Consider the following 24,596-nt stretch of genomic DNA (forward strand, 5'->3'; position numbering starts at 1 on the left):
AAGGAAGGAAGGAAGGAAGGAAGGAAGGAAGGAAGGAAGGAAGGAAGGAAGGAAGGAAGGAAGGAAGGAAAGAAAAGAAAGAATCAATCAATCCAAAACCTGAACAGACCGATCACAAATAATAAGATTGAAGCCATTAAAAAAAAGGTCCCCAAGCAAGGAAAAGCCAAGACACAATGACTTCATTGCTCTATTCTATCAAACATTTAAAGAACTAATGCCAATGGCAACTCAAAATATTATGAAAAATAGAGGACAAGGGAATACTTCCAAACTTAATCTATGAAGCTAGTTTTACCCTGATAACAAAACCAAAGACACATCAAAAAAAGAAAACTACAAGTCAATATCCCTGATGAACAGTAATGCAAAAATCCACAACAAAATACTAGAAAACTGAATTCTACAACATTTTAAGTGATCGTTCATTATGACCAAGTGGGATATATCCCTGGGATGCAAAGATGATTACACATATGCAAATCAATCAGTGTGATACATTATATCAACAGAATTAAGGGCAAAAAACATACGATCATTTCAATTGATACTGAAAAATAATTGACAATATTTAACATCCCTCATGATAAAAATTCCCCAAAAAACTTGGTATAGAAGGCATATACCTCAATATAATAAAAAGCCATTTATGACAAACCCATAGCTAGCATCACACTAAATTGGGAAAATCTGAAAGTCTTTCCTCTAAGATCTGGAACATGACAAGAATGCCCACTTTCACCACTGTTATTCAATATAGTACTGGAAATCCTAACTAGAGCAATCAGACACAAGAAACCAAGAAAGGGCATCCAAACTGGAAAGGAAAAATTCAAATTTTCTTTGTTTGCAGCTGATATCTTATGCTTGGGAAAACCTAAAGATTCTACCAAAAAAACTATTAGAACTGATAAACAAATTCAGTAAAATTGCAGGATACAAAATGAACATACGAAAATCAGTAGCATTTCTATATTCCAAGAGCAAACAAACTTAAAAAGAAATCAAGAAAGGAATCCCATTTACAATAGGCACAAATAAAATAAAATCCCAAAGAAGTGAAAGATCTCTCCAATGAAAGTGATAAAATACTGATGCAAAAAACAAAGGAGACACACACAAAAAATGTAAAGATATTCTATATGTACAGATTGGAAGAATCAATATTGTTAAAATATCCACATTACACAAAGTAGTTTATAAATTTAATGTAATTGCTATCAAAATACCAATGACATTTTTCACATAAATAGAAAAAAAATCTAATATTTATATAGAACCACAAAAGATCAAGAATGGCCAAAGCTATCCTAAGCAAAAAGAACAAAACTGGAGAAATCCTATTACTTGACTTCAAATTATACTACACAGCTATAGTAACCAAAACAGTACAGTACTGACATAAAAACAGACACACAGATGAGTGGAACAGAATAGAGAACTCAGAGATATATCCACACATCTGCAGTGAACTCATTTTTGACAAAGGTGCTGAGAGCACACATTGGGGAAAGGACAGTCTGCAATAAATGGTGCTGGGGAAATTAGATATCTATATGCAAAAGAATGAAACTAGTTCCCTACCTCTCTCCATATACAAAAATCAAATCAGAGTGGATTAGACTTAAATCTAAGACCTAAAACTATGAAAATACTACAAGAAAACATCAGGGAAAACCTCTAAGACATTAGATTGGGCAAAGATTTCTTGAGTAATACTCCATTAACACAAGCAAGCAAAGCAAAAATGGACAAATGGGATCACATCAAGTTAAAAAGTTTCTGCACATCAAAGTATACAATCAAGAAAGTGAAGAGACAACCCCCAGAATGGGAGAAAATATGTACAAATTACCCACCTGGCAAGGAATTAATAACCAGAATATATAAGGAGCTCAAACAACTCTGTAGGAAAAGAAATCTAGTGACCCAGTTAAAAATGGACAAAAGATCTGAATAGTAGTTGCTCCAAAGAACATATACAAATGGTAAACAAGTATATGAGAAGGTGCTTGACATCATTGATCATCAGAGGAACACAAACCAAACTACAAGGAGATATCATCTCACCCCAGTTCAAATGGTTTTTATCAAAAACACAGGCAATATGAATGCTAGCTAGGTTGTGGAGAAAAGGGAAGCCTGGTACTGTTCATGGGAGTGTTAAATAGTACAACCACAATGGAGAACAACTCAGAGGTTCCTCAAAAAACTAATAGAGCTATTGTATAATCCAGCAATCCCACTCCTTAGTGTATACCCAAAAGAAAAGAAATCAGTGTATCAAAGAGACATATGCACTCCCATGTTTTTGCAGCACTGTTCACATTAGTCAAGATTTGGAAACAACCTAAGTGTCCATCAACAGATGAATGGATGAATAAAATGTGGTACATATTCACAATGGACAACTACTCCAGCCGTAAAAAAGAATGAGATCCTGTTATTTGCAACAACACAGATGGAACCGGAGGTCACTATGTGAAATGAAATAAGCCAGACACAGAAAGACAAACTTCACATGTTCTCACTTATTTGTGTGAGCTAAAAATTTAAATGATTTAACCCAGGGAGATAGAAAGGCAGATGGTTACTAGAGTCTGGGAAGGGTGGGGAGGAACTGGGGAGAGTTCATGGGTATAAAAGTATTGTTATATAGAATGAATAAGACCTAGTATTTTCTAGCACAACAGGGTGACTATAGTCAAAAATAATTTAATTGTACATTTTTTAATAACAGAAAGAGTATAATTGGATTTTTGTAACACAAAGGATAAATGCTTGAGGGGATGGATATACCATTTACCCTAATTTGGTTATTACACATTGCATGCCTGTATCAAAATATGTAACCCATAAATATATACAACTCCTATGCACCACCAAAAATTAAAATTATAAAGAAAGAAAAAAGAACTCAGCTCAACCAATACTTGAATGTGAGACCCTGAGCAGAGAACAAAGTTGCACCATGCCCAAACCTCTGAATTACAGAACTATGAGCTAATACATCTGTGTTGTTTTAAACCACTAAAGTTGTTGTGGTAATTTGTTACAATAGAAAATTAATATTAGTGCCTTATCTGAGTACTTGATGGTAAGCTATCTGAAAAACCATATTTATGTCTATTTCTGTATAATCTTTAGGTAACTTTGGAAATAAATATTCCAGGTTGACCTCTCCAGTGAACATACTTTCTATGTTTCCTCAATTGGCATATATAAAAGATATTTAAATGAGTCCTGCTAGCATAGACTCATTACTTTTAGAAATGTATTCTTTTTCTGGTTTCAAAGAGAGACATAGGCAACATTTTCAAGAATAAAAGAGAAGAGGTCATTAGTGCTCCCAAGTACCACATAAAAAAGAGGTAAGGGGCAAGGAATTGGAAGGTTTTGTGAAGCTTTTATTTCTTCCCTGTGATTGTTTTATTTGTTCATTCTGCCAGTTGTGACATTATATAGGAAGAACATCTAACAGAGTTTTCGAAGACTTCAGAGTTAATTGGATGTAAGAGTCAGCCAAGTGGAAGTCAGCCAAGATCAAAGAGGAGAAGAGCATTGCAAACTAAAGGAATATTTTGTGAACTATCTAGGGAAAGAAGAAAGTAGGCTTTTTGTCCAAGAACTTCCAGTGTTTCGTATGACTCAAGCAAGTCTAGTGTAGGAGGAGGGGGGCAAGCCCTGGGACATGAGAAATAAATAGGAACCAGGAGACTTTGATTTTCCTCTGGTTCTAAGACTACCTTTTACTGTGGGGAGCCCCGAGGGCTGTCATCCAAAGACCAATGGGGTTGCATTCTGGTACCAGATAAGAGCTAATAAGCTTGAGTTCGTTAGAATGGGTGGTTAGCGCAGAAGGTTTCTTGGGCTTTTGATGGCTTGAGGAAAATGCCTTACTGGGGTCCAAACAGCATTTGGCAAAACCACCAAAACCCAATCCCAAATGAAGCCCTTTCATAACTGCTTTCTAATCTTGGCACAATTTACAGGGAATAAATGGATTTGAGTTCCTAAGAGCTTCCCAAAGTGCAAGAGTAGGAATAAGGTCCAAGGTTCTCCAACCCTAGAAGAACAGGAACATGTAATAAAAGAGCCTTCTTCATGTCCACTTGAATTACCCATTCATTCGTTGGATGAGTATATCAGGAGACTGTCTATAGATAGAAGACAAGTTCAACTATGCTTACTGCCCCCATAGAAATTCTTCTATTAGCCTGTCATGAATGTACCTAGCTGTGTGTAGCGGTCTCAGAATTTCCATTTTTCCTAAAGAAAATCTACAGTTTCACCAAAGAATAATTCTTATTTCTATGTTTACAGCAAGAGATAGCAGTCACTCCTTACAACAAGTTGAGATTTTCAAGCGCAACTTTTTTTTTTTTTTGAGACAGAGTTTTGCTCCGTCACCAGGCGCCAGGCTGGAGTGCTGTGGGTGGTGGGATCCCAGCTCACTGCAACCTCTGCCTCCCGGGTTCAAGCAATTCTCCTGCCTCAGCCTCCCGAGTAGCTGGGACTACAGGCGTGTGCCACCGCACCCAGCTAATTTTTGTATTTTTAGTAGAGATGGGGTTTCACCATGTTGGCCAGGATGGTCTTGATCTCTTGACCTCGTGATCCGCCTGCCTTGGCCTCCCAATTTCGAGGAAAATTTAACTGCTCTTATCCCTCAGAGCATAGAGCTGGCTTATTCTGGGGTTTCGATTTCTAAATCAGGTCCTTGCCATGGTTATTGTGGAACAGGGCTGGGAAGGATGGAGTTAAGGTGATTGGGGCACAAACAAGGCAGAGGGTGGAAGAAAAAGAGGCTTTCTCTCCAGAGAGGTCTTTGACATGGAAATATGCCTCCTGAAGAGAATGGGAGGGGAGGAACCCTGCTGGTACAGGGGCTGAGGAAGATGAGACCAAAAACCAAATACCACATACCTCCTGAAAAACAAACAGTAAGAATGAAAGAATCAACTGTTGTGCTCATCAGCACCTCCTCAAAGGAGAGAGAAGGTGACAGGGCATGTGCTCTGCACCAAGTCCTTCAGAAAAGAGATTTGAGGCTATACTCTCAAATGACAGCCTCTCACACACAATTAGCACAGTGTAAAGCTTAGGTAAGTTGGATGTCTTACTTTTCACATTCAGCATGTGAATAAAGGGGGCCCTGAGAGGGGAAAAATAGACTTCTGTTATTTTATCAATGGTTAATCAGTGAAATTCTAGAGAGAGTTTCCCACACTTCATTCCACCCCAGTTAGGATTTTCTTGCTTTGACCAGCACCTTGTTTCTCTCGTTCAAATTACACTGTGGCCTGCTGTTTCTTTCCTTCTTCAGAAGGCGCCCAAATGTCAGTTGATGAACAAACACAGTCACCATCCTGAGGTTTCTTCATCATCTCTTGTGTAACTGTTAACTGCTACTTTTGTTGTCAGTTTTAAAGTTAGCTTTATGAAGAGAAGGTTATCAGAGCCAGTACGCAGGTCGCTGGACATAGACAGCCAGGGAGAGGGAGAGCTTGGAACCTGACCCAACACGGTGGCACTATTGATTGAAAGTGCATAGGATAGAACAGGATACACAGTGAGGACAGATTCTCCCAGCACCCCCACCTCCACCCAACGCTTTCAGGAAAGGGGATGTTTTGCCAAGTGTTGGGAGTTCAGCCCATCTTTCTCTTCTTGCCAAAGGGATGTTGGCAGGAAGCTGGGGGAGGAGTGGTTTCTGCAGGAAGCTGATTGACACATGGAAATGTGGGGAAGAAGCCTCCTCAACCTCTTCTTTTATGCACTGTTCCCTCACCCACACTCCAGGATCCTTGTTAGGGAAGTAGGAGGATGCTACTCCATGCTTTCTCTGCAAAAAAAAATAAGAGACTACAATAGAAAGAGAAAGGGACTGCATTATTTCCCAGAGATCTCCGTGGAAGCTGCACCACTTAGCTGCTGTCATGGGTTGATACATTTCTTATTATGAAAATTAAAAATGATTTTCACTGATAGAAAAAAATAAATGTACACACACACACACACACACACACACACACACACACACACACACGAAGCAAAACTCACATTCTCTTCCCATCAGAGGTGGCCCTGGTTAGACTTTGGGAAGCCTCCCTGTAAGCACATGTGTGATGTTTACGGTTAATTTGGTTTAGCTCACAAGGAAAGCTCATACTGTACATAATGTTTACTGTATGCTTTTAACAGCATTTCATGAACACATTTTCATGCCAGGAAATAACCATTAATACTTGTTTTTAAAAGACAGCATGTGCGTTCATCTCTTTTTGATGCTGGATAACTTCTCCTCACCAGGGCTGAGACAATGGCATGTCTTAAACTCCATCATTGCTTTTGCCTCTGCTGTTGACTTACCAGAGTCAAAAGTCTATGGAGGGTGAGAACTAAGGCAGGCCTCTGCTTCTTCAGCCAGCCTAGTGTCTGTTGGTAAAGAGAGGGCGCTGAAGCAGGAAGGTCAAGGGTGCACCAAGAAAGAGGTAGTAAGCTATGAGCCACAAGAACACCCACATTCTGCTCTTCCCTTAACTGTGCTTTGGCTATTCACAGGTGGTCTTTGCCACCACTTTGACACTTATGTATGGCTTCTTTCCTAGGTCTTAGATTATTACTAAAGCCCAAAGTAGATCAAGATAAATATTCTGCAGTTAGCTGTGGACTACTGATGTCTGTTATCATGACCTTCACATTTTCACTGCGGTCTAGACCATAGATATGTCCACATCAAACTCAGACTGCACAGGAAACAGTAAAGGAGAATCACTCACCACCCCTTGTTTTTCTCTTTGCCTTGACCCTAATAATGAGAGCTGTCTCTCTGTTTTCTCTTGTTCAGCCTTATTCTGCCTCATACCTTTCTCCCAAGGTCTCCAGGGAGATAATTTATCAAGGAGTACACAGGGCAACTGGATGAGGCCCTCCCAGTCCCCTGGCTGCTTCTGGGTGACAGCTCTTGGAGGGGAGCTCCCTCTGTTCTGCAGTGATGGTTTAAGTAGTAGGGGTAGAGCAGAGGGAGGAAAGAAAACCCAGGCAGGGATTGGTGGAACTATGGTTCTAAATCTCAGTTAATATGGCTTTTCCTGCCTCTCAAGGGTTAGGAGGGTTTCATGACTGTATCTGCAAAGAATATTTAAATTCCCACAAGGTAGGTGCTATGCAAGAAAGTAGAAACAAACAAACAAGAAGTATACATATTTATTAGACAGATGCATAAATGCATGATGGATAGATTGATATAGAGATATAGAGATAGTAGCTATAGATAGACAGATGATAGATATTATAGATAAAACTCAGTTACAACTAAGTCTGACCACGTAGCTCAAATAGCCCTCTTATATTTTCAAGCTCCTTTTCCAAACTAATATATGTTGGGGAAACCTAATATATCATCTCAAAGTCTGAGACAGGTTCCAGCAGAAATCACAAGAAATAAACAAAATGTAACATGTACTGTGGTAACAAGTTGATTTCTTGCCTTGCTTACTAAATGACAGAATTATGTTTAATAGGCAAATAGCTGAAAATAACTCCATAATAAATGACACAATTATATAGAATAACTTTCAAACTGACTCCTTATTGTCTCTTGTTATCACTGCTTTACTAATAATATGTACCATTGAGTGATTACTATCTGTTGGGTGTAGATCTAATTCCCTTATACCTGTTAACTAATTTAATCCTTACAATTCTGTGAAGTAACTCCCATTCTGATCCTTGATTTACAGAAGAGGAAGCTGAACCATGGAAAAATTAAGTAACTACTCCCAAGGTCATGGCTCATCCAAGGATTCTTTTTTTCTTTTCTTTTTTCTTTTTTTTTTTTTTTTTTTTTTTGTAATGGAGTCTTGCTCTGTTACCCAGGCTGGAATGTAGTGGCATGATCTTGGCTCACTGCAACCTCCGCCTCCCTGGTTCAAGCAATTCTCTGCCTCAGCCTCCTGAGTAGCTGGGATTACATGCACGCGCTACCATGCCCAGCTAATTTTTTGTATTTTTAGTAGAGACGGGATTTCACCATTTTGGCCAGGCTGGTCTTGAACTCCTGACCTCGTGATCCACCCACCTTGGCCTCCCAAAGTACTGGGATTACAGGCATGAGCCACCTTGCCCAGCCAAGGATTCTATTAATGCATGAGGTCATCTAGCTTCTATGGCTTCACTCGTAACCCCTACGCTTAACCCTAAGATTTGGGTCTTCCTTTTTTCACCTCTTTTCTGATTGGTCTCCCAGCCTGCTGACTTCCTACTCCGTCATTATACAGCTGCCCATGCAATTATTTACATGCATAATAATTCACATTATCACCCCTACTGAAGTCCATCAATGATTGCCTTTTGCGTACAGAATAAAATCCAACCTGCTTAGTGTGGATCCCAGCGTGTCACATATTCTCATCTGAAATGTCCATTCAATACCATTGTTCTTCCATCACTTTCTTTACAAGTGTCCTCTGTATTATCTTATCTCTATGCTTTTTTTTTAAGACGGAGTTTCCCTCTTGTTGCCCAGGCTGGAGTGCAATAGTGAGATCTCGGCTCACTGCAACCTCTGCCTCATAGGTTCTGGCGATTCTCCTGCCTCAGCCTCCCGAGTAGCTGACATTACAGGCATGCACCACCACACCCAGCTAATTTTGTATTTTTAGTAGAGACAGGGTTTCTCCATGTTGGTCAGGCTGGTCTCAAACTCCCGAACTCAGGTGATCCGCCCTCCTTGGCCTCCCAAAGTGGTGGGATTACAGGTGTGAGCCACCCCACCTGGCCATCTCTATGCTTTTACATAACATTTCCTACCTCAATCTTTCTCACTGTTGAGAACCAAAATGAAATTCCAGGCTTCATGAAGCGCCTCTTAACCTCATAGCACGAAACCATTTTTCACTCCTCTGAGCTCCCCCCTTATTTGGTGCTCCTCTTCTGACCATACTCTTTTTTTGCCACCTCCGGTATGGTTTTTTTATGCATTTCTCTAGATTATGGCTCCTAAAAATCAAATATCATGTCTTGTGCAACTTTAAACTCAAGCATTCCTTACAGTTCTTGGTGTGCAGTCATTGTTCAAAAGGTGTCTGTTGAATTGAATCAAAAATCTGTTCAGTTCTGTATTTGGATGAGAATATCATGTGTTTGCAAACTGAGTCTCTGTCAGCCCATAGAGAAGGGTGGGAGGAGGTTGCTGTGGACATGTGGAAAGGAATACTCCCAAAGGTGGAGGAGACCATGACTCAAAACATAAGGCCACCGGGTTATCACTTGTGCTCTCATATTTCTGCTATATGAGCAAGGAGGGAGCCTACACTGCATCAGACACAGCTTTTTTTCTGCCAGCTCCTGTTTACCATTCTTTCCAATGGCCCCATCATGACTAGGCCTAACTGACCACAACAGGCATCTCTCCCCATTCCATGCAGTGCACATTGGTTGCTGGAGGGAAAGCAGGTTAGTTCATGGCCTGTTATTCCCTCTTCTTCTCCCTGTACGAAACCCTCTTTGTTCCCACAATGGTACTGTCTGCAAAGGCAGCAAGCAAAACATGATTAGAAGGAAATGAATACTCAGGGAAACATTAAAATAAAGAAAAGACAAAGAAAAAAAGACATAAAGCATTCAAAATATTGGGCAAGGAAACAAAGAAACAAGAATTATACATAGTGGTTTTTAACAAGCAAAAATAAAGAAGAATGGGACATACCTCAAGGGAAACAGAAGAACATTTACTTTTCTTAGAGTAGTAGAGTTACTTCCAGCCTTTGCTATGATCAAGAGCACCACATCCATCTGTGCTCCCTAAATCAGGCTTTCTCAGATACAGCTGTAATAAAAACTGATCGCCATCTCCCAGAGAGGTAAAATTCTTGCCTCCAAATGACCAAGCAACCTCAATAAAGACCCTGATCTAACATTTAGATAAGTCCCTACTTTATTCTGCTTGTTCATGGTCAACTTTGCACAGACATTATCCAGACTAATGTAAAGAATGGCACTACTTGCATTAGGATGATATACCTGGGTCTTACCCTTTTTTCACCCTGTCTCCACCGCCGTAACACATGCTGCCAACCATCACAAACAGTAGCTTCAAATATACACATATTTGTTAGTTCAGTTGAGTAACACTGAAATAATTATCACAGATAAAATGTAGAAAATCCTAACTGCATCCTTCACAGGTATGCAATCATCATGTCACAGGTTCAAAACATCAACAACTCTTTCTAGAAATTCTTTTTCATGACTTCAATATTAGATCAGGGAGTTTCTGGGTCCTTGTTCCAGATTCTGCAGACTAGCACATGCCATTTGGAGGCTTTTATCTCACTTTTTTTTTGCTTCCTGATTACAACCACCATATGTTCCCTCTAGATCATCAACTTGATTAATCTTTTCTGAGCCCTGTTCCTAACAATCTGATTTTCTCTGTACACCTTCCTCTAGCCTTTGATTCTAGGTACTTCCTAAAATCTGTTCTTCTATGGTGAATTAGCAAGTTCTAGTTCAAATCTAACCAAATGAAATTCATTTTTAAAAAATTTAAAATATAGCCAGGTGCGGTGGCTCACACCTGTAATCCCAGTACTTTGGGAGGCCAAGGTGGGTGGATCACTTGAAGTCAGGAGTTTGAGACCAGCCTGGCCAACATGGTGAAACCCCATCTCTATTAAAAATACAAAAATTAGCTGGGTGTGGTGGCAGGTGCCTGTAAACCCAGCTGCTCCGGAGGCTGAGGTAGGAGAATGGCTTGAACCCGGGAGGCAGAGATTGCAAGATCATGCCACTGCATTCCAGCCTGGGCAACAGAGTGAGACTCCATCTCAAAAAATAAATAAATAAATAAAAATCTTGTGTCACGCCTATAATCCCAGCACTTTGGGAGGCTAAGGTGGGCTAATCATGAGGTCAGGAGTTCAAGACCAGCCTGACCAACATGGCAAAACCCCATCTCTACTAAGAATACAAAAATTAGAGGTGGTGGCATGATGGCATGTGCCTGTAATCCCAACTACTCAGGAGGCTGAGGCAGAAGAATCTCTTGAACCCAGGAGGCAGAAGCTGCAGTGAGCCGAGATCATGCTACTGCACTGCAGCCTAGGTGACAAAGCGAAACTCCATCTCAAAAAAAAAATTTTTTTTTAATCTTGTAACTAGAAAGAAAAAAATATAAACAGTTGTACAAATACAAGATAGGGAAAACACCTTGTAGTTATACAAGTTAGGAATATTCGGATGTTCTGCTTGTTTACACGTACATTGGCAGGATACAATATAATGAGACTGAATTTTATAATGTGTTCTTATGCTGTACACATGGGAGGATGAAGTATAGATTATAATGAAGAATGTTCTGCTTTCCTCTGCATTTCTTAGAATTTACCCAGAATTATGAGAGGTGTAAGAAACACATTTGAAAGACAAACTAGAAAATTTCCAGAGCAGAGAAGCAATGAATAAGAAAAAATGCTGTTGGCCGGGCACAGTGGTTCACGCCTATAATCCCAGCACTTTGGGAGGCTGAGGTGGGTGGATCACAAGGTCAAGAGATCAAGACCAACCTGGCCAACATGGTGAAACCCTGCCTCTACTAAAAATTACAAAAATTAGCTGGGTGTGGTGGTGAGTGCTGGTAATCCCAGCTATGAGGGAGGCTGAGGCAGGAGAATTGCTTGAACCCAGCAGGCGGAGGTTGCAGTGAGCCAAGATCATGCCACTGCACTCCAGCCTGGCACCTGGCGACAGAGCAAGACTCTGTCTCAAAAAAAAAAAAAAAAAAAGCTGCTAAACTTCTGTCCTGACTAAGATGAAATGATAAGGAACAGAATTATCATCCCTATCTAAAATCAAACAAACACACAAAAACCTAAACAAAATATATGAAACAACAATTTTCAAGACATGAGACATCAGGCAAGAAAGACATAATTCCTGCAAGATGGAAGACAGGTAGATTCTGTGATTACTCTGGGTTACTGTCTTCAGAGAGATACTAGGTTGTGATGAAGGGAGGAAAAGCCAGCTGGAAAGTATGAATTTCCTGAGTTGGGATAACAGAAATGAGAATCCAGTGAGACCAAGGCAACCACAGTTCACAGAACAAGAGGAAAGCAATGTATAGAGAAAACACCCTGGAGATCTCCAGGGGATCTCCTTCAAATACTCAGCAGAGTTCTGATCAGAGTACACATGTGATGAGACTAGTTGATGTCGGAAAAAGAACCACCTAAAAGGATTAGAGAAAACAGACTCTGGAGCGCACACTGGGCTGGGAATAGTGCCTGTTCCCACAAGTCAGGCTACAAACCTTATGATTCACTGGGCATGGGTAAAGTCAGAGGGTCTTGACTCAGTAGCAGGGAATAATTAGACCGAGAGAAAACACTGTGCTAGTTATGAATAACACCTTAAAAGAAAGTCTAGAAAAATGCTATCTTTTTAAGCTACTTAGCTGTATCCCAAAAGAAAGCTCAAGAATATTTTTAGGAACACAAAAATGTCTAGCACCCAATGAGTGAAATTCATGATGTCAAAGACTAACAAATATTACCAAAGATTAACAGGCATAAAATAAAGGAAAATAGGAAACAAAACGAGGGAAAGAACTAATTGAAACAGGCCCAGAACTGATAGAGAAGTTGGAATTAACAAAAGAGAACATTAAAACAGTCATTATAACTGCATTTATTTATATATTTTTAAAAATTATGTGGAGGCATAATCAAACTTTGAGAGAATATTATGCATTATAATGTCTTCGATAAAAGTACAATAGATGAGATTAACGACGAATTATATATTTCAAAAAGAAAAGATTGGCAAACTTGTAGAAATAGCAATAGGCACTGTAAAAGAAGGCACAGAGGCTGGGCCGGTGGCTCACACCTGTAATTCCAGCACTTTGGGAGGCCAAGGCAGGTGGATCACCTGAGGTCAGGAGTTCGAGACCAACCTAACCAACATGGTGAAATGCCATTTCTACTAAAAATACAAAATTAGCCGGGCATGGTGGCCCATGCCTGTAATCCCAGATACTCCAGAGGCTGAGGCAGGAGATTCCCTTGAATCCAAGAGGCAGACGTTGCAATAAGTCAAGATTGTGCCATTGCACTCCAGCCTGGTCAACAAGAGCAAAATTTCATCTTTAAAAAAAAAAAAGAAGAAGAAGACACAGAGAGAAAAAATTTTGAAAAACAAAAAGAGCATCAGTGAGCTGTGCAGCAGTTTCAGGTAACCTAGCTTATATATAACTGAAGTCCTCAAGTCAGAGAGTGAAAAGGAAAATTGAAGAAATTAAAACAAAATGTTTCAAACTTGATAAGAACAATAAACACACAGATTCAAGGAGCTCAACAAACCCCAAGCAGAGACACATGAAGAAAATTACACCATGGTACATAATAATTGCATTAGTTTTTCGAAAAAAACAAAAACAAACCAAAGATAGAAATAAGGAAAAGACAAAGGGCAGGGATAAGGGGAAAATCTTAAAAGCAACTAGAGAAAAAAAGCATGTTATGTGTAGAGGAACAAATGTAAGGCTGAGAGATTCTCATCAAAAGCAATATAATAACACTAAAGCAACATATTTAAAATATTGCACGGAGGGGGGACTTTTAATCTAGAATTCTATACCTAGCAAAAGAAATATAGAAATAATAGTTTTTTAGACATACAAATACTGAAATAATTCATCACCAGCCAACTCACAATACAAAAATAAGTTATAGGAAGTCCTTTAGGCAGAAAAAAAGAATGATACGACATGGAAATGTGGATCTATACAAAAAAATAAAGAACACCAAAAATGGCAACTACATGGATAAATATCCATGATATTTATTTATTATTTAAATTTATTTAAAAGATAATTTAATAAACAAAAATAATAACAATGTACAATGATGTAAAAACACATGTAAAATAAAATATATGACAACAACAGCACAAAGGTCACAAGAGAAATGGAAACATACTATTTTAAGGTCTTTATACTATTTATTAAATGGCATAAAATTACTTCAAGGTACACTGAAATAAATTAACTTGTATTCTATAAATCATTAGGCAACTAGTTAAATAACAAAACATTTATAACTAATAAAGCAACAAAGGGAATAAAATAGAATCATGAAAAATGCTAAATACAAAAGAAGGTAAAACAGAGAAAAAGAAAACATGGGATCAATGCCAAAATAGGAAACAAATAACTCAAACCCAATAATATTAATAGTTATATTAAATGTAAATGGCATAATTGCCCCATTTTAAAGATAGAGATTGTCAGATTATTCAAAATAATATCTACTTATATGCTACCTACAAGAAATGTCTGTTAAATATAAAGACACAAATAGATTATAAATATGAGGAAGATTGTATGGTTTGGCTGTGTCCCCACTGAAATCTCATCTTGAACTGTAACTCCCATAATTTCCACATGTCATGGGAAGGACCCAGTGAGAGGTAACTGAATCATCAGGGTGAGTCTTTCTCATACTTTTTTTACAATAGTGAATAAGTCTCATGAAATTTGATGGTTTTAGAAAGAAAATTTCCCCTCCACAAGCTCTTCTCTCTTTCCCTGCCGCCATCTATGTAAGACATGACTTGCTCCTCTTTGCCTTCCACCATGATTGTGAGGCCTTCCCAACCATGCAGAACTGTAGTTCATTAAACTTCTTTTTCTTCCCAGTCTCAGGTATGTATTTATCAGCAGCATGAAAATGGACTAATACAGTAAATTGGTTCCAGTAGAGTGAGACATTGCTGAAAAGATACCTGAAAAAGCGGAAGTGACTTTGGAACTGGGTAACAGGCAGAGGTTGGAACAGTTTGGAGAGCTCAGAAGAAAACAGAAAAATATGGGAAAGTTTGGAGCTTCCTAGAGACTTGTTGTATGGCTTTGCCCAAGATGCTAATAGCAATATAAACAATAAAGTCCAGGCTGAGGTGGTCTCAGATGGAAATGAGGGACTTGTTGGGACCTGGAGCAAAGATGATTCTTATTAAATTTTAGCAAAGAGACTGGTGGCATTTTGCCCCTGCCCTAGATATTTGCAAAACTTTGAACTGGAGAGAGGTGACTTAGGGTATCTGTGAGAAGAAATTTCTAAGCAGCAAAGCATTCAAGATGTGACTTGGGTGCTGTTAAAGGTATTCAGTTTTATAAGGGAAGAAGAGCATAAAAGTTTGGAAATTTTGCAGTCTGACAATGAGATAGAAAAGAAAATCCTATTTTCTGAAGAGAAATTCAAGCCGGCTGCAGAAATTTGCATAAGTAATGAGGAGCTGAAAGTTAATCCCCAAGACAATAGGGAAAATGACTCCAGGGCATATCAGAGGTCTTTACGCAGCTCCTTCAAACGCAGGCCCAGAGGCTAGGAGGAAAAATGGTTTCATGGGCTGGGTTCAGGGTCCCCATGCTGTGTGCAGTCTAGGGACTTGGTACCCTGTGTCCCAGCCACTCCAGCCATGACTAAAAGAAGCCAAGGTACAGCTCAGTCCACGGCTTCAGAGGGTGCAAGCCCCAAGCCTTAGCAGCTTCCATGTGGTGGTGTTAAGCCTATGGATGTACAGAAGTCAAGAATTGAGATTTGGGAATTTTCTCCTAGATTTCAGAGGATATATGAAAATGCCTGGATATCCAGGCAGAAGTTTGTTGCAGGCAAGGGCCACTCATGCCGAACTTCTGCTAGGCCAGTGCAGAAGGGAAATGTGGGGTCAGAGACCCCACACAGAGTCCCTACTGGGGCACCATCTAGTGGAGCTGTGAGAAAAGGGCCACCATCCTCCAACCCCAGAATGGTAGATCCACCTACAGCTTACACCATGTGCCTGGAAAAGCTGCTGACACTCAATACCAGCCCATGAAAGCAGCTGGGAGGGAGGCTATACCCTGAAAAGCCACAGGGTTGAAGCTGCCCAAGACCATAGGAACCCACCTCTCACATCAGCATGACCTGGATGTGAGACATGGAGTCAAAGGAGATCATCTTGGAGCTTTAATATTTGACTGCCTTGCTGGATTTCAGACTCGCATGGGACCTGCAGCCCCTCTGTTTTGCCCAATTTCTCCCATTTGGAATGGCTGTATTTACCCAGTGCCAGTACCCCCATTGTATCTAGGAAGTAACTAACTTGCTTTTGATTTTACAGGTTCATAGGTGGAAGGGACTTTCCTTGTCTCAGATGAGACTTTGAACTGCAGACTTTAAGCACATGCTGAAATGAGTTAAGTTTTGGGGAACTGTTGAGAAGGCATTAGTTTTGAAATGTGAGGACATGAGATTTGGGAGAGACCAGGGGTGGAATGATATGGTTTGGCTGTTTCCCCACCCAAATATCATCTTGAATTGTAACGTCCACAATTCCCATGTGTCATGGGAGGGACCCAGTGGGAGATAATCGAGTCATGGGTGTGGGTCTTTCCCATGCTTTTCTTATGATAGTGAATAAGTCTCACAAGATCTGATGGTTTTATAAAGAGGAGTTCCCCTCCACAAACTCTCTATCTCTTTGCCTGCCACCATCCATATAAGATGTGACTTGCTCCTCCTTGCCTTCCACCATGATTGTGAGGCCTCCCCGACATGTAGAATTGAAAGTTCAATAAACCTCTTTTTCTTCCCAGTCTTAGGCATGTTCCTATCAGCAGCATGAAAATGGACTATTAGGCCAGGCATGGTGGCTCACAACTGTAATCCCAGCACTTTGGGAGGCTGAGGTGGGCAGATCACAAGGTTAAGAGTTCAAGACCAGCCTGACCAACATGGTGAAACCCTGTCTCTACTAAAAATACAAAGAATTAGCCAGGTATGGTGGTGGCCACCTATAATCCCAGCTACTTGAGAGGCTGAGGCAGGAGAATCACTTGAACTTGGGAGGTGGAGGTTGCAGTGAGCCAAGATCGTGCCACTGCAGTCCAGCCTGAGCAACAGAATGAGACTCTGTCTCAAAAAAAAAAAAAAAAAGAAAGAAAGAAAGAAAATGGACTAATATAGAAGGTAAAAAGGATAATATAACACCAGTCAAAAAGAAAAATCAAGACAAAATCTCTTAATTGCCAGAAAAAGAACTCAGAAGATCACTTATTAAGCTAATCAAGGAGATACCAGAGAAAGGTAAAGTCCAACTTAAAGAAACCAAAAATATGATACAGGATATGAAAGAAAAATTCTTCAGTGAAATGGATAGCATAAATTAAAAACAATACAACTTCTGGAAATCAAGGACACACTTAGAGAAATACAAAATGCACTGGAAAGTCTCAGCAATAGAACCAGACAAGCAGAAGAAAGAACTTTAGAACTCGAAGACAAGGCTTTTAAATTAGCCCAATCCATCAAAGACAAATAAAAAAGAATTTTTAAAATGAACAAAGCCTCCAAGAAGTTTGGGACTATGTTAAATGTCCAAACCTAAAAGTAGTTGGCATTCCTAAGAAAGGAAAGAAATCTAAAATTTGGAAAATATATTTGAGGGAGTAATCAAGGAAAACTTTCCTAGCCCTGCTAGAGATCCTGACAGTCAAATACAAGAAGCTCAAAGAACACCTGGGAAATTCATCACAAAAGCATCATCACCTAGGCACATAGTCATCAGGTTATCTAAACTCAAGACGAAAGAATCTTAAGAGCTATGAGGCAGAAGCATCAGGCAAACTATAAAAGAAAACCTAGGCCAAGTACTGTGATTCAGGCCTGTAATCCCAGCACTTTGGGAGGCCAAGGCAGGCAGATCATGAGATCAGGAGATTGAGACCATCCTGGTTAACACAGTGAAACTCTGTCTCTACTAAAAAAAAAATACAAAAAATAGCCAGGTGTGATGACACACACCTGTAGTCCCAGCTGTTCAGGAAGCTGAGGCAGTAGAATCACTTAAACCCAAAAGGTGGAGGTTGCAGTGAGCCAAGATCATGTCACTGCACTCCAGCCTGGGCAACAGAGCAAAACTCTGTCTCAAAAAAAAAAAAAAAGAGAGAGAGATAAAAAAAGGAAAACCTATCAGATTAACAGCAAATTCCTCCACAGAAAATCATACAAGCTGGAAGGGTTTGGGGTTCTCTTTTTAGCCTCCTTAAACAAAATAATTATCAGTCAAGAATTTTGTACCCAGCAAAAGCAAGCTTCACAAATAAAACATACAGTGTTTTCCAGACAAACAAATGCTGAGAGAATTCACCACTACCAAGCCAGCACTACAAGAAACTGCTAAAAAGAGTTCTAAATCTTGAAATTAAACCTCAAAATACACCAACATAGAATCTCCTTAAGGCATAAATCTCACAGGACCTATGTAACAGTAACACAATGAAAAACATCCAAGGTATTCAGGCAAAAATAGCATGATGAATAGAATAGTACCTCACATCTCAATACTAACATTGAATGTAAATGGACTAAATGCTTCACTTAAAAGATGCAGAATAGATAAGAATTCACCAACCAAGTTTCTGCTATCTTCAGAAAACTCACCTAACACATAAGGACTCACATAAACTTAGAGAGGTGGAAAAATATTTCCCATGCAAATGGAAACCAAAAGTGAGTAGGAGTAGCTATTCTTTTATCAGACAAAACAAACTTTAAAGCAACGGCAGTTGAAACAGACAAGGAGAGATATTATATAATAATAAAAAGACTAATCCAACAGGAAAATATTACAATTCTAAATATATATGCACCTAACACTGGAGCTCCCAAATTTATAAGACAATTACTACTAGACTTAAGAAATGAGATAGACAGCAACACAGTAATAGTGAGGGACTTGAATACTCCACTGACAGCAGTAGGCAGGTCATCAAGACAGAAAGTCAACAATGAAACAATGGACTCAAACTGTACCCTAAAACAAATGGACTTAATAGATATTTATAGAACATTCTACCCAACAACTGCAGAATAACATTCTATTCATCAGCACACAGAACATTCTCCAAGATAGACCACATGATAGGCCACAAAACAAGTCTTGGTAAAGTTAAGAAAATTAAAATCATATCAAGTACTCTTTCAGATCACAGTGAAAAAAAAATGGAAATCAACCCCAAAAGCAACCTTCAAAACCATGAAAATACATGGAAATTAAATAACCTGCTCCTCAAAGATTGTTGGGTCAATAATAAAATCAAGATGGAAATTTAAAAATTCTTTGAACTGAAAATAATACTGACACAACCTATCAAAACTTCTGGGATACAGCAAAAGTGATGCTAAGGGGAAAGTTCATAGCATTAAATGTCTATATCAAAAAGTCTAAAGAGCACAGACAATGTAAGATTGTACCTAACAGAACTGGAGAAACAAGAACAATCCAAACCCAAACTCAGCAGAAGAAAAGAAATAACGAAGATCAGAGCAAAACTAAATGAAACTAAAACAAACAAACAAACAAACAAAATACAAAAGATAAATGAAACAAAAAGCAGGTTCTTTGAAAGGATAAATAAAATTGATAGACCACTAGCAAGATTAACCAAGGAAAGAAGGGAGACGATGAAAATAAGCTCAATTAGAAATGAAATGGGAGCTATTACAACTGATACTACAGGAATATAAAAGATTACTCAAGGCTACCAAGAACACCTTTATGCACATAAACTAGAAAACATGATGGAGGACATGGATAAATTCCTGGAAATATACAACCCTCTTAGATTACACCAGGAAGATATAGAATTTCTGAACAGACTAATAACAAGCAGCAAGATATAAATGGTAATGAAAAAAATTACCAACAACAACAACAAAAATACAGGACCAGACAGACTCATAGCTGAATTCTATTAGACATTCAAAGAATTGCTACCAATCCTATTGACACTATTCCAACAGATAGACAAAAAGGGAATCCTCCCTACATCATCCTATGAAGCCAGTATCACCCTAATATCAAAACCAGGAAAGGACATAACAAAAAAAAAGAAAACTACAGATCAATATGCCTGATGAACACAAATACAAAAATCTTCAACAAAATACTAAGTAACTGAATCCAACAGCATAACAAAAAGATAATCCACCATGATCAAGTAGGTTTTGTACCAGGGATGCAGGGATAGTTTAACATACAGAAGTCAGTAAATGTGATATAGTACATAAACAGAATTAAAAACAAAAATCACATGATCATCTCAATAGATGCAGAAAAAGCATTTGACAAAAATCTAGCATCCATTTATGATCAAAACCACCAGCAAAACTGGCAAAGAAGGGACATAACTTAAGGTAATAAAAGTCATCTACAATAAACCCAGAGCCAACATTGTACTGAAGAGGGAAAAGTTGAAAGCATTCCTCCTGAGAAAGGGAACAAGACAAGGATGCTCACTTTCACCACTTCTATTCAACATAGTACTGGAAGTCCTAGCCAGAGCAATCAGACAAGAGAAAGAAATAAAGGGCATCCAAATCAGTAAAGAGGAAGTCACACTGTCACTGTTTGCTAGAATATGATCATATACCTAGAAAACCCTAAAGATTCATCCGAAAAGCTCCTAGAACTGGTAAATGAATTCAGCAAAGCTTCAGGATACAAAATTAATGTACACAAATCAGTAGCTCTGCTATATACCAGTGGCAGCCAAGCTGAGAATCAAATCAATAACTCAATCCCTTTCACAATAGCTGCAAAAAATAAAAATAAAATACTTAGAAAATACCTAACCAAGGAGGCGAAAGACCTCTACAAGGAAAACTACAAAACACTGCTGAAAGAAATCACAGACAACACAAACAAAAGGAAATGTATCCCATGCTCTTGGATGGGTGGAATCAATATTCTGAAAATGACCATACTGCGAAAAACAATCTACAAATTCAATACAATTCCCATCGAAATACCATCATCATTCTTCACGGAAATAGAAAAAAGAAATCCTAAAATTCATATGTAATCAAAAAAGATTCCACATATCCAAAGCAAGACTAAGCAAAAAGAACAAATCTGGAGGCATCACATTACATGGCTTCAAACTATACTATAAGGCCATAATCACCAAAACAGCAAGGTACTGGTATAAAAATAGGCACATAGACCAGCGGAACAGAATAGAGAACACATAAATAAATATTTACAGCTAACTAAACTTCTACAAGGCAAACAAAAACATGAAGTGGAGAAATGTCACTCTATTCAACAAATAGTGCTGGGATAATTGGCTAGCCATATGTAGAAGAATGAAACTGGATCCTCATCTCTCACCTTATACAAAAATCAACTCAGGATGGATCAAAGATTTAAATTTAGGACCTGAAACCATAAAGATTCTAGAAGATAACATCAGAAAAACCCTCCTAGACTTTGGCTTACGCAAAGGCTTCATGACCAACAACCCAAAAGGAAATGCAACAAAAACAAAGATATATAGGTGGAACTTAATTAAACTAAAAAGCTTCTGCACAGCAAAAGAAGTAATCATCAGAGTTAACAGACAAGCCACTGTGTGGGAGAAAGAGCTTCACAATCTGTACATCTGACAAAGGACTAATATCCAGAATCTACAAAGAACTCAAATCAGCAAGAAAAAAAAACACAGCTGGGTGCAGTGGCTCAGGCCTGTAATTCTACTACTTTGGGAGGCCAAGGCAGGTGGATCACCTGAGGTCGGGAGTTTGAGACCAGTCTGACCAACATGGAGAAACCCCGTCTCTACTAAAAATACAAAATTAGCCGGGAGTGGTGGCACATGCCTGTAATTCCAGCTGGCTACTCAGGAGGCTGAGGCAGGAGAATTGCTTGAACCTGGGAGGTGGAGGTTGAGGTGAGCCGAGATCATGCCATTGCACTCTAGCCTTGGCAACAAAAGCAGAAAAAGAAAAAAAAAGAAAGAAAAACAGACAATCCCATCAAAAAGCGGGCTAAGGACATAAATAGAAAATTCTCAAAAGAAGATATACAAACAGCCAATAAGTATTAATATGTGGAAAAATGTTCAACATCACGAATTATAAGGGAAAGGCAAATTCAAACCACAGTGCAATACCACCTCACTTCTTTAAGACTGGCCATAATCAAAAAATCAAAAAATAATAGATGTTGGCATGGATGTGGTGAAAAGGAAACAGTTTTACACTGTTGGTGGGAACAAAAACTAGCACAACCACTGTGGAAAAGAGGGTGAAGATTCCCCAAAGAGCTAAAAGTAGATCTAGCATTTGATTTAGTAATCCCATTACTATATATCTACCAAGAGGAAAAGAAGGCATTATACAAAAAACATACTTGCACACTTGTGTTTATAGCAGCACAATTTGCAATTGCAAAAAATATAAAACCAGCCCAAATGCCCATCAATCAATAAGTGTTTAAAGAAAATATGATAGATCTAGATATAGATGTAGATACACAATGGAATACTACTCAGCCACAAAAAGGACTGAAATAATGGCATTCACAGCAACCTGGATGGAATTAGAGACTGTTATACTAAGTGAAGTAACTCAGGAATGGAAAACCAAACATCGTATGTTCTCACTTATATGTGGAAACTAAGCAATGAGGACCCAAAAGCATAAGAATGATGCACTGGACTTTAGGGACTCGGGGGAAAGATGGGGAGTGGCAAGGGATAAAAGACTACACATTGGGTACAGTGTACACTGCTTGGGTGATGGGTGCACCATAATTTCAGAAATCATCACTAAAGAACTTATTCATGTAACCAAACACCACCCATTCCCTCAAAACCTATTTTAAAAATTAAAAATTAATGTAAATAAATAAAACATAGGAACGCAAACCTAACACAAATCCACAAATCTTCTGTAAAAAGAAATGCACAAATCCACAATTATGGTTGGAAATTTAAATTCACCTCTCTCAATATTTGATAGAACATGTAGAAAGAAAATTATCTCAAACATGGAATACTTGAACAACACTATCAACTACGTTGACCTAATTGACAGTTATAGAACATTTCACCCAACAACAGAATATGCATTCTTCTCATGTGCATGGAAACATTCATGTGCATGTAAAACATAGACCGTATTCTGGGCCATAAAACCAATCTAAATAAATTGAAAAGAATTTAGGTCATACAAAGTCTATTCTGTCAATACAGAGGAATAAAATTTTTAAAATCAGTAACAGAAATTTCTAGAAACCAAACAACACACATCTATATAATCCAAAGATTAAAGAATTCAAAAGGCAAATTGGCTCTGCTTAGGGTCACAGGGATGCTAAGACCACTGCCTGGGTCTTCGCTGTCCATACTGTCCCAGGTAGTACATTCTGCCACCACTACAGTGGCCTCTTCTCTGAAGAATATACCCTTCTTAGGTTCAGTGGTATTGCAGGCAACAAAGCCCCTTCACTCAGGGCAGCCACGCCTTCCAAAATATGGAGAAAAAGTTCATTTGAGGCTCTATCACCTCTTCCTGAATATGGAGGAAAAGTTCATTTGAGGCTGATCCCTGTGGAATTCTTCCAGTTTCTTTATCGTAAAACTGCTGTAACAGGACAGTATGTGCTCAGAACTGGGCTTATCTTGTATGCTTTATCAAAATAAATATATATGATTATCCCAGAGACCTTCTCTACCACATCAATAGTACTGTTTTTTGGTCTATATAATTTAAAAATATGGTGCCTCTATGGGAGATTTTGCTGAAAAACTCGATGAGCAAAAAATTGTCCAACTGGAAGAGGTGAAGCAGGCTTCCACCAAACAAATCCAGGATGCAATTGATTTGGAGAAGTCACAGCAGGCACTCATTCAGAAGCACCATTACCTTTTTGACGTGCTATGGCTTTGGAGGTTACTGGGAACAACTCCATAGAGCATACAAGGAAGTAAAGAATCACATGGACTATCATATATCTGTGCAGAACATGATGCTTTAAAAGAAACAAGAACACGTGATAAATTGGGTGGAGAAGTACGTGGTGCAGAGTATCTCTGCATAGCAGGAAAAGGAGACAATTGCCAAGTATATGGCCAACCTAAAGCTGCTGGCAAAGAAGGTTCCAGCACAGCCAGTTATGTAATGTATCTAGCCCAATTGAGACAGCTAGAAACAATTGATTGACTAAACGAAAACAAGTCAATGTGACAAAATCTTTCTGTATAGCTGTGCTTTTTTATTCTGTATTCTGTATTTTTAGGAGAGGTAAACTATAACTTCAGTAGAAGTTCCTCTCCTAAAAACAAAAAGTTTGTTTTGTATAGTAAGAAAACTGAATCTATTGGCCAGTGAAATGTTTCTCATCCTTCTTACTCTGCATTTCAGTTATTCCATGATCACTTTTGAATAAGCAGTTTGCTTTTATTAAAATGTGCTGGCCAGGAGTAGTGACTCATGTTCATAATCCCAGCACTTTGGGAGGCCAAGGAGGCGGGCAGCTCACGAGGTCAAGAGATCAAGACCATCCTGGCCAACATGGTGGAACCCCATCTCTACCAAAAATACAAAAATTAGCTGGGCTTGTTGGTATGTGCCTGTAGTCCCAGCTAACCAGGAGGCTGGGGCAGGGGAATCACTTGAACCCAGGAGGCAGAGGTTGCAGTGAGTGAAGATCACACCACTGCACTCCAGTGACAGAGCACATCTCAAACAACAACAACAAACAAC

At 38.9% G+C, this 24,596-nt stretch overlaps 1 pseudogene; it reads left to right on the forward strand.

The window, feature by feature from the left end:
* LOC116548978 overlaps positions 1–24,012 on the forward strand; it is a 27,124-nt pseudogene extending 3,112 nt beyond the window's left edge.
* Positions 24,013–24,596: the final 584 nt, after the last annotated feature.

Source organism: Sapajus apella, unplaced genomic scaffold, assembly GCF_009761245.1.
Source record: "Sapajus apella isolate SASKATOON/1434 unplaced genomic scaffold, GSC_monkey_1.0 scaffold6, whole genome shotgun sequence".
Lineage (NCBI taxonomy): Eukaryota > Metazoa > Chordata > Mammalia > Primates > Cebidae > Sapajus > Sapajus apella.